Source organism: Lethenteron reissneri, chromosome 35 (genome assembly GCF_015708825.2).
Source record: "Lethenteron reissneri isolate LAM-NWPU_2019-01 chromosome 35, ASM1570882v1, whole genome shotgun sequence".
Lineage (NCBI taxonomy): Eukaryota > Metazoa > Chordata > Hyperoartia > Petromyzontiformes > Petromyzontidae > Lethenteron > Lethenteron reissneri.
In genome coordinates, this window is record NC_083813.1 from 4,790,670 (window position 1) to 4,805,928 (window position 15,259).

Genomic DNA, 15,259 nt, shown 5'->3' on the forward strand with positions numbered 1-15,259 from the left:
AACACATTTATCTGTGACCTCACAGATATTTTAATGTTTAAATCTGTGAAATCACAATATCTTTGATAAAATAAAACACATTTATCTGTGACCCCACAGATATTTGAACGTAGAAATCTCTGAAATCACAACAAATATTTTTGATAAAATATAACACATTTATCTGCGCCCTCACAGATATTTGAACGTTGAGATCAATGAAATCACAAAATAGCTGCGATCAAATAAAACAACCTCACAATAACTCCCAAAACAGTGAAGTTATCACTCTGTATGAGACCCCCCTCACACAGATATTTCGCTGAGCACAACGTTGCTATCATTGCAATTGTAACGTCTTAAATACGAAGACGACGACGAAGCAAGGAAGCAAGCAGAAGAAGAAACAAGTCAGCAGAGGAGGAGAAAAAAAAATGAAATTCCAGGCACGTCCGGTTGGGTTTTGCCTTTTGACTTTTCCGTGACGCACGGTAGGAGGAGGAGGTGGTGGGAGGGGGGAGGGAGGAGGCTGATCCAACTTGCCACGCTTAGCAAAAAAAAAACTACTAACAGAGATAACATTGTAAGAGACACACACACAGCTTGTGCACTAGTTAAAGTAGGCTAACTCTGTTCACAACCACACACAATCACACGTGTACACACACACACAGTCACACACGTGTACACACACACACGCGAACACGTGTGTACACACGAATGCGGTAGTGAGTTTGGACGTAGTCATATATAGGCTGGTCGCTTCCATAGCCGTGTACAACAAGTTATCTCGTTATACTCCGTGTTGTAAGTAACACACTCACACGAGGGTCACATGAACACGATATTTATATATCGATCGCAACAATACACACACAGCTAGAGCCGTATCGATACATTTTTATTTTATATCACAGCCGTACGTAGACTGTACACTACTATTACTGCTGCTGCTGTTGCTATACACGTTACCACACACAATATTACACGGTTTGTATATTGTTAACAACACACATATACACATTATATACACATTATATACACACATTATATATACACATTAGAATTTAGCGAAGACGAAGGCGTATGGCATAACCACGTGTACTGTACAGAACTACACTTACTACTGTTGCGTATATCGTTCACTTTTATAACAAAGGTGTTGTCTACAGGCATACGCCGTGATATTGTATATTATATAGTTATATTTTATATAGTTATCGTCATTCTTAGTGATAAACGACAGCACGAGTGCATCAACACGGCGGTCAACCCAACAAAGACGCTGACATCGCGAGACCTGAACACACTTTGCTCGCGATTACATTCACTACATACACGGTCACTATAACTTACACCATCAACTTACACCATCACACACTCTCACAAACACACTACACACACACACTAACACACATCACACACTAACACACACACACACCATCACACACACACACATCTATTATCACTAACACACACACACTAACACACACTAAACACACCATCGCACACCTACAAAGACCCGAACACTCCACAAAACACATCTATTTTCACTAATAAACACCACACACACACTACACACCACACTAACACACACCACACTAACACACACCACACTAACACACACACTAACACACACTAATACACACTACACACACTATCACACACCACACACTATCACACACCACACACACACTAACACCACACACACACCACAAACACACTAACACACACTACACACACTAACACACACACACCACACACACACTACACACACTAACACCACACACCACACACACACCACACACACTACACCACACACACACCACACACACTACACACACTACACACACCACACACACTACACACACACACCACACACACTAACACACACACACACTAACCACACACACCACACACACATACCACTACACTTCACACACACCACACACACTACACACACACCACACACACACCACACACACTAACACACACTACACACACTAACACACACATCACACACACACTACACACACTAACACACACATCACACACACACCACACCACACACACAATACACACACCACACACACACACTACACACACTACACACACTAACACACACATCACAACCACACTCCACACACACCATACACACACTACACACACTAACACACACCACACACACACCACACACACCACAACACACACACTAACACACACACACTACACACACACTACACACCACACACACTAACACACACACAATACACCACACACACACTACACCACACACACCACACCACACACACTACACCACACACTACACACTAACACACACACTAACACACACCACACACACTACACACTAACACACACACTAACACACACCACACACACTACACACACACCACACACACACTAACACACACACTAACACACACCACACACACTACACACACACCACACACACACTACACACACACTAACACACACAAACACACCACAAACACACTACACCACACACACCACAAACACACTAACACACACACACTAACACACACCACACACACACTACACACACACTACACTACACACACCACACACACACTACACACACACTACACTACACACACCACACTACACTACACACACTACACTACACACACTACACCACACACACACACTACACACACACTAACACCACATCGTATCTTGTTTCCTTCCTCTACAAACGTTGGCTGGGATAGAGGCGGTCTAGTTACGTCTCTAACAGCTACAAGAACCGTGAGTAGCAACATCACATGTATCACTGCACTGCGGCATCTTTGCCATTAGACTACTTCGTGTTAGAGATTTCGTAATGGAGTACATCATGGAAGGAAATGAAATGCTGTTAGAGTGCCTGTGTAAGTCTTCCTTGTTAAACTATGTGTCTGTGTGTGTGTGGCTTCAGGCTTCCACACTGTGTTGTTGTTGATGATGGTCTTGTTTCCTTGCTGTTTGCATGGACACATCGTTTTGAAACACTCTTGAGTTGCGTTTTCCCAGCGTTTGTTTGTCCTTACAGAGATGCCAACATCGTGATGATGGTTCAATAGGAGACAGTGCCGCTTGTAGAATGCAAACATCTCTGTGAGAACCTCTCTCTGTGTGTCTATAATCCTCATCAATTGAAAGCAAAGACGTGTTCTGGCTTTTAGTGTATTTGTGTGTACAAGTATTCACGCAAGCGGCAACATTATAGGGCCCACGTGCTCCAGACGGAGATAAGTTCTCTTGTTGGATACCACCAGAGTTGCAATAAACTTTAGTGTTTCCCACGTCTCCCACGTGGGAAATAACAACACCGAATCGTGTGTGTTGGCCACTTGAGATGAGTTGTGGTTATATGCTTCTGTTGTTGAGCCTATGAGTTGGTTTCGATTAAAGTATTTTGCGAGCTTAGGTGGAACCAATTTCGGCTTAACTAACAATGCTAGACCGTGGTCATGTTGACACATCTGCAGTACAGCACTGTACATGTTTACACATGTTATACGTGTACTATATATACATTAGTGTGCGTTTAGGTTGCAATTACCATACACTGATGTATTTTGTATGTGTGCATGGCCTGCAAAAATGTGAATGTATTCGGTAAAATTGTGTATACCTACAGCTGTTTGCAGTCTTACACGCACGTGTGTGTGTATCTTGTATAATGCAAGTGTGCACCATCGGTGTCCATATGGCTTGTACACATGTATACTGTATTTGCTGTGCGTCTTGTGTTTACATAAATCGTTCTCACAGTGCTCTGAGCGGCTTCGTGTCCTTGAGTTGTGTACTTGTTTTGTAAGTGGAGATACCGTAGGACGCATGCTGTTTGAAGTGAACGCACATAAATGTTAACTCGATCAAGGTGTTACATTGGACAAATGTCAGTTTTGGACCGATAGTGATGAACAATTCTATCTGGGGTACGTTACTATACCATGAAATAGGTGAGACATATTGCAGTAAACGTGCAGCAGTGGACAGACTGATGATAGGAGATTAGCACGAACGGTGTGAAAGAAGTTAAACATACATACGAAATACTTCAACATCCTAAATAACTCTTGCTCTAGTACTCATGGTTATCTGGGCTTTATTATCATACATTTCAATGTCATCTCGGTATGCACTATATCAAGTGATTTGGCGTTTTGTCGTCGCTACATGTCATTATCTGAAGTCATTCACACTCGTATCTTGTCGACAATAGCCCCGTAGATTTGTCTGTACCCCAATTCACACACGCATCAACATTGGGCCCCATCAAATGGTTTGGCCCCATCCCATCAAATGGTATGGCCCCATGAAATGATTGGGACCCATCAAATGGTTGGGGACCCATCAAATGGTTGGGGACCCATCAAATGGTTGGGGACCCATCAAATGGTTGGGGACCCATCGAATGGTTGGGACCCATCTAATGGTTGGGGACCCATCAAATGGTCGGGGACCCATCAAATGGTTGGGACCCATCAAATGGTTGGGGACCCATCAAATGGTTGGGGACCCATCAAATGGTTGGGGACCCATCAAATGGTTGGGACCCATCAAATGGTTGGGGACCCATCAAATGGTTGGGACCCATCAAATGGTAGGGACCCATCAAATGGTTGGGACCCATCAAATGGTTGGGACCCATCAAATGGTTGGGACCCATCAAATGGTTGGGACCCATCAAATGGTTGGGGACCCATCAAATGGTTGGGGACCCATCAAATGGTTGGGGCCCATCAAATGGTTGGGGCCCATCAAATGGTTGGGACCCATCAAATGGTTGGGACCCATCAAATGGTTGGGACCCATCAAATGGTTGGGACCCATCAAATGGTTGGGACCCATCAAATGGTTGGGGACCCATCAAATGGTTGGGGACCCATCAAATGGTTGGGACCCATCAAATGGTTGGGACCCATCAAATGGTTGGGACCCATCAAATGGTTGGGGACCCATCAAATGGTTGGGGACCCATCAAATGGTTGGGGCCCATCAAATGGTTGGGGCCCATCAAATGGTTGGGGCCCATCAAATGGTTGGGACCCATCAAATGGTTGGGACCCATCAAATGGTTGGGACCCATCAAATGGTTGGGGACCCATCAAATGGTTGGGGACCCATCAAATGGTTGGGGACCCATCAAATGGTTGGGGACCCATCAAATGGTTGGGACCCATCAAATGGTTGGGACCCATCAAATGGTTGGGACCCATCAAATGGTTGGGACCCATCAAATGGTTGGGACCCATCATGGCCGTGGCTGACCACAATTCGGTGCAGGCTTGGGCAGTGGTGGTGGTGTTTGGAGGAGGCTGGTGGGACCAACAAGGAAGTTGGTGTGGGTGGGCTGCCTTCTAGAGGGAACCAACACTTCAAAGCGTGCTCTTGTGGAATCTACCATTAGCAGCTTACCACGTTTTACTGCAGGAGCACTTTTCCACGTGTGTGTGTGTGTGGAAGAACAGGAGATTACATGTTGAAATGGTTGTTCATGCCTTTAAGCCAGAAGTTGTAGTTTTTTGTTGTTAAATACATCACATTAGTTTAGAATGCACCGTGCGTTGTAATCTTTATGCTGCCACAGTAAATGTAACCCACCACCACGACCACCTACCTCATTCATGGTGGCAGACTTGGATGATGTTGCTTTACAATGAGGACATTGACACTGTCCAGGGTTCTCAAAACTACCCCCCCCCCCGTGCCAACCCTCCACAAAACAAACTTACAGCACACACCATACCTATACAAGTGCCTTTGTATATATGTACTGTAGTATTGTTTAAGTGTAATTTATCTTGCGCGCTCTATAAACTGCGTGATGTATGTACTAAACACTGCATCATAAATGCAGTTGGGGTGAACGCTAATTCAATACAGTATGTATTCTGTAAATTATGGACGGTAAACAGAAAAAGCGGACTACACATCTCTGCTGTCGAGTATTTGTAGAATGCTAAGAGCTTCGCTTTTTCCTGCCCTGTCCATAACACTAGGTTATTTGGAGGGTCCTTCAAAAAAACATTTTAACCGATACAATTACTAAAGAAATGCTTTCTTGACAAGGTTGATACGTTTTGCATGAAGGCTACTACGTTTGTCATTGCCGTAGTCACCATCAGTTAATTGTAGCGCACGTGCCCAAGGCTATGTGTGTGGTCTTAGTCAGGTGTGGCATGAAATCGGCATCGATGATTATAGTTGTGTGTGTGGCACCAGATACTTAAACTTCCAGAGGTTTTAACAAGGTAAGGGTGAGTGAGTTTGCCTGCATTCCGACACACACATGGCCTTTTCATGTGCGTTTCTGTGTGTGGTTTTAACATATGTAGAGATAAAGTCTTCATCAGACATGGCAAATCCACTGCTGGATATTCAGGTTTACTTTCTGTGGCTTGCCCACACTGTCATTATTCTGGACAATTTGGCTATCATCTCTACTGCCATAAGGATTCAAGCGGACTCAACTTTTTTTACCATTCATAATAAATGGTTTTGTGTTAGATTGCATTATTTTTAAATGTGTCGTAACCCTCCACCACCCGACACGGCCAATCAGCAAAAAGTGTCACGTTGACAAAAGACAAATAGTTCACTACTTTAGCCCACCGGTCTGTTGAAGAGTGAAACCACAACATTTACAAGCTTTTTGAGTACGACGTTTCGCTGGTAATTTCATCCAGCATCATCGGGCAATTCTGGCTTATTAAAAAATAACGCGATCTAACCCAAAAACGTTTATTATGAATAATATTGGTCGCGAAAGCCTCGGTGTTAAACTTTTTTTTACCAGTTTGAATGATATCACTAGCTTGCTGATATAAGTTCTCTAATTCATGTGTTCCTCTTTCTGTTTCTACAAAAGAATTGCAAGCATGTATATGTGTCTCTTCTCGATGCTCTCCCCACTGTTCAGTAATTCTGTTCCACTGTTAATTAATGACCGTTTCTGAACCAGATATTAGAGTCGAATCGACCCACAAAGCACAGCATTCACGTCTTGGAAGGGGAGGCCTATGAAGACATCTCGCCTTAACATGTTTACTTTGCATGAAGTTGACAAAGCTCATATCTAGGGGTGGGGGAGCTGTGGGTGCAGTGGTTTGCGCACTGATGTTGTGAATTCTGCAACCTGATTTTAATATCTGGCCAAAGCTGACATGATTGGTAGGTGATATCTGAACTATTTCTGTAATCAATCCTCTACCAGCCTGCACAAGCCGGCATGGTGAAGTATGGTCAAACATTCTCCATGACCAACATGGCATTAGGATGCCTTCAATCAGCAGTGGATTGAAAAAGGGCTCTACATTGTTATCAACTCTAAACTCAACAATTCTAGATTTGAAGTTTTCGTGACTGCAAGGATCCATACTCTTTTCTTCTTTCGGTAAAGTCACGTAGAAGGGAAATAATAAAATAACAAAATTATAAAACAATAAAATTCTCACGACGTTTCGACTGCAACACAAGCAATCATCATCAGGTGTGAAATCCACAGCAAGAAAAAATAATAATATGACCTGCGGCCTTAAAAGGCAAAGTACATAATTGGTGACGTTTTGAGCCATAGACCTTCATAGCACACATGAGGGTCATTGCACAAAATGTCGTCTATGATATATTTTTCCTTTTGAAGTGTGTGTTTTTGACAGATGTGTTTAGTTTTTTTATTGCTGTTATGTGCGCCTGTGCACCACTGCGCATGCGGTATCATCATTTTTATTATTTACTCGTGTTGACATGCTTGAGTCAATGCAAATCCGGCTCTTGTGAAAAGGCACCACAGCCATGTAGTCTGCGATGCGGAAACCGCATTGCGTATTTCAGTATATATGCAATTAATTGTACAGTACGGCATCACTTTTACTCCGCAACATGTAGCACTCAGAGGTGTACTGTAGCGAGCTGTGATGGCACAGAGGTCCTTGACTTCATTTAGGTTTGGCACGGTGCAAGCCTGCCGGGGTAAAGTCTGCCCACGTGTAATAATACTGCATGTGACTATACATTATTGCCTATCTTAACAGTTGACAGGGGGGGGGGGGGGGGGTAACCACTCTGGACCTTGATGTATTCAGGACTGTAATTACAAACACAGCAGCAGTGAAGCATCATTGCATCGCATCAATAATTCAAGGCCGCTTGCAGAACTTTGTTTTACACATCCCGGTCAGTAAGGGTATCTCATAAAAGTAATTGCCCATGGTTGTTACTCCTCTGCGTTACTCCTCTCTAAGTAAAGAAAAGCCTGCATTTAGTCCATGGGCCAGAGCAGAAATTGGTACCACCTAAGTTATATATAACAAAAAAAACTTTCCTAGTACCGATTTATGTATATGGCTGAGAGCGAATTATCTAATAATCCCACTCATTTAAATGGTTATCTCATAATTCGCTGTAGTTGGTCACATAAAGAAATTGGAACCACTGAAGCTATGCCCACCGCCGGTGGCACCGACAAGATCTGGTCTGCGCGCACGGAATAATCGCCGTGATAGGGACAAGTCTACCACAGTCCAACCACTGTTGCCTTTACACCAAGTGGTGATACCTTTCACTCGATTCTACCGGCCCTGAAAGGATGGTGATGAGGTTTCTAGAGTTAACACTGCCTGGGACTTAAATTCATCATCGCAAATAGGTTTCCTGTTGCTTTACCAACTGAAATACATCCCCAACGGAGGTGTCGAAATGCTGTCCTATAATAGCAGTGGCAGGCATCACTCGCTCACTGGCCGCTTACAAGATGCAGTTGTTTTTGCCTTTAACCTGTCAGGTTTGAATGGCCTTAGGCGTGTACAGTATCACCGTAGCCAAATTGATCAAATGGCATTGAATGTCGGTGATGCCTTCGAAGGGCGTGTGCAAGGTGCATGTTTCAAAGTTGGGCTGAGGTGCTAGGTTTATCACCCGTGGAGAGCAGATGTTTCTTCATCAATAATACCTCGAGCAAGGTGGCTTAATCGTTGCCATGACGAAAGAGAAACACGATGCTGCCAAGTAAACACAGGTGATTCAGAGACCCAATTTATATGCCCCGTCTTCATTCCTCACGTCGCTAAGAATGCAATACTGTTGTAGTGCCGCTGAAATGAAATCCTGTTCAGAATTATGAAACGCTCCATGCTCTATGTTGCCCACGCTTAGGTGTATGTTGCATGGAACACATCCAAGAGCCACTAATTTGGAGGTGGGAGGAGGTGGATCTAGCAAAAAGCGCCGTTTGCATTACAAATGTGTCCTTCAAAGGGTGGAGCTGTTGCAAAGTGGATGGCGCACTGCGTTATATCCCCAACCACCACGATGTGAATCTTCCGGCCAGAGCTAACAGCAGTGACGAGCGATATCTGAACTGATCCTGAGCCCTTCCTCCCTTTACAAACCCACACTGACCAGCATGGTGAAGTTATGATGAAACAAATCTCCATGACGACCTTAGCACAGCATGAGGAGGCCTACAACCAGCAATGCTGTGACAGAAAATACAGCAGGGAGTTTTCTAAGCCATTTGTAGAGGTTTTCAGTCGTCCCTCTATGCGTGGGATTTCTCCGGCAATTCCAGTTTCCTCCCACATGTTCATATGCTCTATATAAAAACGCATAAGCTTCCCCAATTGTACCCCCTTGATACTAATAACGAACAATTTATAACGTGTGCTTATTTCACAAATCGGAACGTATTGTTCGATCAAATACTAGGAGGCGTGGAGACAAAGCTAAAAGTTCTTCGTCGTAAGCCAGCCTGAATATGTGAGCCTTGAGCTGCTGGTTGTATGTATATTGAACTTTCCTTCACACCAGTACGTAGGCAACCTGCTTCAAGGTGGATGATGCTTGAATGCAGCGAGTGTGCGGTGGGCGAGCGTATCAGATGGCTGTTGTAGCTATGGTGAAGCGCCGCTTAGCCAGGACGGTGCCGTTTCTGGGTACGATGAGTAGGTTGTCAGGCGTGCTGTGTAGGGACGCGGTGGTTTGGTGTGGTTAGTGGAGTAAGAAGGACATCAGAGAGATATTGGGCGGGATACCTTGAGAGAGAGAGATCTCTGGCACAGGATAGACATTTTTTTTCTGTATCTTTGATTTGACGGTGTAGCCAATGCAACATTTTAGCGAAGCCATGGAAACCATGTGGGTCGCACATGATGCCCAGGACACATGACGGGTTGTTTTGAAGGCGGTGTACTTTGTTGAGGTGTTTGTTTCTGATTGTCTGAGAATGGTTAGCATTGCGGGTCATTAAGACGAGTGCCAACGATGCCTGCAAGCCATAGAGTGTTTGCTTTGGTGCTATAAATGTCCAAATGATGAGCCACTTGAGATATTATTTGTGGCCAGGCCGTTTCTGAAAAATAAATGAATAACTCAGTGGGCTTTGCCCGATAGGATTGGGATGGTCTAGTTTTATTTGTATGTTTTTGGGTGATTTGTTTGCCTTTCTTGTGGTTTGCATGTTTGTTGTTCAAACGGTTTTACCCGCCCCTACTGGATATCTGTGAAAAAGAGCTTTATAGCTCATCGGATTCCTCCAGTATAAATACCGTCAATATTTCTGATTCTGATGTTTGCTTTGGCTGTGGTCACACGTTGGGCGGATGTGCCACCACCACCGCCACCAGGTCCGGAGATGGTGAATGAATGGCATGGATTTTAGTGATCATGTTGAGCGCATGGCTGTCGAGTGGAGAATGTAGAGTCCCAAGGTGACACTGATGATCTTCAAATTATTTGCGCGGCTGATGGCGGGGCCAGTGGTGTGAGAAGATTTTGAGCGAGCGGCATTGGTGTTTAGGAAAAAGGGCTACGGACGTTTGAGGGTTTAGTCATAGGTGATTTGACCAAACGCAGTGTTGCAATGTTGGGGAAACATTTTCAAGGTTGATTGGCCCTGATTGCAGCTTTTAGTGTAGTATAATTGAGTGTCAATGGCGTAGGTGTGATTGGTTATTATGTTACTGTTGAGGAGACGACCAATCACGGCGATGTAGACCGAGGGAAATAGAGTAGAGAGGACCCAGGACGGCTCCGTGAGGGACACCTGCATGTCTGTATTTTGAACTTCTTTCGCACCGTACGTGGCCAATTGTTATAATCGGAGGTGCAGTTGATGTGATGACTGGGGTTGAGGACTGGCCAAAACCTTCATCGTAGTATCTTATGCTCCGGTGTGAGCTGTTGCAACTCATGGCGAAATCGGATTCCAGATAAAACATGGTGTTCGGAATCAATGAGGCTTTCGTGTATAACAACGTAACTTGTTGCATTTGTATTACAGTATTGCTGGTAATGCTATTGCAATATCTGCGAAGCCAAAGTCATGCTTGAGCCTTAGATAGTGCTTGGATGGCCGCCCGCCATGCATTGTAGATGTTTTTCGACTGCGTTACTACGTGATGGGCAGCAGAGGGCGGTGCAGCAAAAATATCTATTGTTGTACTGTATTTCTTTGCTCCCCGTCTTCTCCAACACACCGACCAGCTTGGTGAAGTACAGAAAAGTAGCCCCACGACCATCGCAGCATAGAGAGGCCCTCATCCAGTAGTGGATCAACAAGAGGGCTGGACATTGCACTTTACATTATTATGGTAGTTCTCCACAACACAAGGTGTGACCCGGTATCGACACAGTTCTGTAATGTGACCGCAGGGCATATATATTTTGTTTGTTTATTGGTCTCTCCCTTTTTTTGTCTTTAAAAGCCACCACAACCAATAACCTCCTCCCTCTACTCTAAGCCACACCTGGCGTGGGGAATTTGAGACGCCATTGACAGATCTCACGCAGTCTGCCTGGGCAGTGCTTGAAATGGAGAGCCCCCTTTGTGGGTGCGAGTGGCCTTGCGTGACCCCTTTACTGCAGCGTGAGCGCGTGTGGTCACATTCAGTCTCCTCTCTAGGCTTACCTCCAGGGGCTATGGGCCGGGGAAATATCTTGGTAATGCCGCCACGCATTTATATTTACTAATTTGTGTTGCTAATGAATCGTCCCTGCAGCGCTGTCTTGGGCGTGCGATATGGAACGGTTTTCTGGATTATTTGAGAACAGGGATGCGCAAGGAATCAATCGACCATTAAAAGTCTGCTCAAATGACTTTTCGTGCAGCATTCATCTTCATGAGCAGCCCTGAGCCAATGGTGGAAATTCCACATCCCTATGGTGGAGGTGTAAGGCACCACACACAGACACTTAATTTGGCTGCTAAAAAATTCCACAGGGTCAGCCACTTTGTTGAGTTTTCATTGGTGGCCAGTTCGCTTCTGAAAAAGAGCTGTCTAGCTCTGGGCCTTACCTGGAAAAATAAAAACAGTTTTAAATAATTGTTTTCCTGCTCGACTAGTATTATTGACTTTCATCTGTTATGGAAAATTATTTTGTATAGTCTGGTATGGCACGGTATTGTAATGTTGTTATTAGTATGGATTACAGTACTGTGCTGTTATATAAAAGAATAAACTTACAGCCTTTGGTCAAATTTCGATTTAAAGCTTTCGTGACTGCAGGGATTCATCTTCTTGGTTCTCTCGGTAAAGTCACGTAGAAGGGAAATAATAAAATAATAAAAATAGAACATAATAAAATACAATTCTCACGACGTTTCGGCCACAACGCTAGCAGCCGTCCTCAGGTGAAGAACAGGTCTGTCGGAAACGTCGTGAGAATTGTATTTTATTCTGTTTTATTTTTTTATTTCCCTTACCGAAAGAACCAAGAAGATGAAGCCTTTGGTCAATCCACTGCTGGATGACGGCTTCTCCACACCATCATGTTAGCCATGGAGGTTATTTGACCATACTTCATCACACAGATCAGACCAGCTTGGTTAAGTGGGAGGATGCAGGCCCGGTTCGGATATCACTATACACGGACGTTATCCATGCCGGGAATCGGTAACCAGGTTGTCAGTAGTGTGGTTACCTCTGTGCCACCACTTAGCCCACTGTGGTATAAAAGAAAGAATTAAGTGCGAGTATGTTCTTAATTAAAAAATAAACATCAAACAGTGTTTGACGTATGCTTCAGTCTGTACTGTGCATAATTCTGGCAGTAAATGTCGTCGTACTTGATATGGTATGTGCTTTGAATGTGTGTAGTATGGGTCTGTTGTGTATATGTCTACAGAATGTACTTCACATGCGTATAGCGTATGCATGTGTTAACATGCATAATTTATATGTGGTTATATATAATGCATGTGGCATAATTGTAAATCTAATGGGATTTTTTTTAATTAATTTGAACAAAATGCTTATACTCACATGTGTTTTCCAGTATTGCACACACACTGAAAATTACCCAAATATGAATTCTCGCTAAATAAATACACGGGTGGAGCATTTCCATTCCCAGCCACGGCAAACATCAGCGGCGGCGAGTTTTATCCAAATATTGTACGAACTCGGCCCCTCTTCCCCAACCCGCACTGACAAGTGCAGGGAAGTTTGATCAGACGACGCTCACGACCGACACCGCACGATGGAGGCCTTCATCCAGGAGTGCATCGACAAAGGGGTGTGGGGTACATCTTCATTTGTTCTCGTTTCCATGCACTCAGCGACGACGACGACAATGCACGTTCCCATTGCAAATTGACAATGTGACTCTCAATGCGCGTTTCACCTGGTTAAATAAACTGGCAGCAATTATGCACAGTTCCTGGGCTGGTTTTTTCTTAACATTTTGACCATTCTTTTGGGGAAGTCTTGTGTGTGTGTCTGCGCTGTGGGGCGGTGGTGTCGCGGTTAATGTGCTGCGCTACGAACAGTGGAAACCCGGGTTTGATTCCGGCTCACGGCCAACACCAAAAGTGATGATTATGTGAACCGGTCCTGGGCCTCCCCGATGTGGACTTGGCCTCAAGTGAGTAACTGGTGCGATATGTAAACATTGCCACTAGGGAGACAAAGACGGCCGGGCGTGCTGTTGGCCACCCACCCCCTTGTGTGCCGTGCTGGCCTTCATAGGTGCTACTTGCTATAACAGCACTTGCCTCGACAGTCTGTTTAGGCTATACGGGGGATCTTTGCCTTTGTGGGGCCATTTACATTGAAAGGCACACGGTGTTTGCTGGACTCTGGGGCCGCGCATGGCTTCGGGATAACTTTCAGTGTGTACTTATCAATCACAACACCTGGCCCCTCCCAGTGATGTGAGCTTAAACATGCCTCACCACTTTGTTGGAAAGAGTTAGTGTGCCCCAGTTAGTCACGTTTCGGTGTTAAAATGGTAAATTGGTGGCCAGTACCGGATGATATGTTGAATGGTTTTTCAGTCATTTTGCGGGTAAAATACATGCACACATTTTACAGACGAAACAAGCCTGGGAAAAAAACCCAGCAGTTGGTTGAGGCTTTTTTTATCAGATCAATCCTCCCATATGTGTGGCACACGCACACTCGATAGACCACAATGCAACAGTATTGTAGACAACTATTAAACTGCCTCTGCATTGAGCAGTCACCCCTCTGAACGTCAATCCATTATATAAACACCCGACCAGCAATGTGATGTATTTATCCCAGAAAGCCCCACCGAGTTTTGTAACGCTCTGTCAGGAGGGTATTTCTTGGGCCACTTTATTCAGTACAGTACAAATATTTCAATATTTCAACGGAGCGCCTGACAATAACCAACATGCAGGCTGTGTGTTTCCATTGCGAGTGTTTATCTGATAAACAGAACGCAGAAGATAGGAATGCAACTGCAAAGATTCTCAAATGCTTTCCAACGTGCATTTGTCCTCAAAAGTATTTTTTTATGTCTAATGAATACGTATTACCTGCGGTGAACTGGATCAGAAACATTGAAATGAACAAAGAAAATGTGTAAATGGAAGTAATCCTGAAAAGTTTTCAAAGGATCATTGCGACATGAACATGGGGATTTGAGAACGTGCCGGATAACGTATTGAGTGTTTGTTGAAGTCTTAATTAGAATCAGAATCTTTATTTAGACTGGAAGAATCCGATGAGCTATGAAGCTTTTTCACAGATGCCCAGTGGGGGCAGCTCAAAAAGTTACAACAAGAAACAATACGAACACAGGCAGGAGTGCAAAGTATAGGGAATTTTAGCAAATCACTAAATAAAAAAATCACTATATACGTGGGCTTGGGCAGGACGCATCGCTAGAAGGGATGATGGTTGATTGGAAAGATTAATGACATAGTGACAGCCAAGGGAAAGCACGTGCCCAAAAGTAGGTGAAGGACCATCAAGGAGATGGAGCGTATAAATATTATCCTGATTCA

The 15,259-nt window shown here is 44.2% G+C and overlaps 1 protein-coding gene across 4 annotated transcripts in view; it reads left to right on the forward strand.

Annotated features, from left to right (window-relative positions):
- Positions 1 to 527: 527 nt before the first annotated feature.
- The window catches only part of LOC133350840 (tubulin polymerization-promoting protein family member 3-like), a 38,074-nt gene continuing 23,342 nt past the window's right edge, over positions 528 to 15,259 (forward strand). For 2 of the 4 annotated variants that reach the window (XM_061565613.1, XM_061565615.1), the window contains exons 1-2: positions 528 to 786; positions 2,730 to 2,766. The gene's annotated coding sequence lies outside the window, so the exon portion shown is untranslated. The remainder of the gene's footprint in view (positions 787 to 2,729; positions 2,767 to 15,259) is intronic. The other 2 variants (XM_061565616.1, XM_061565614.1) reach the window with 2 other exon arrangements.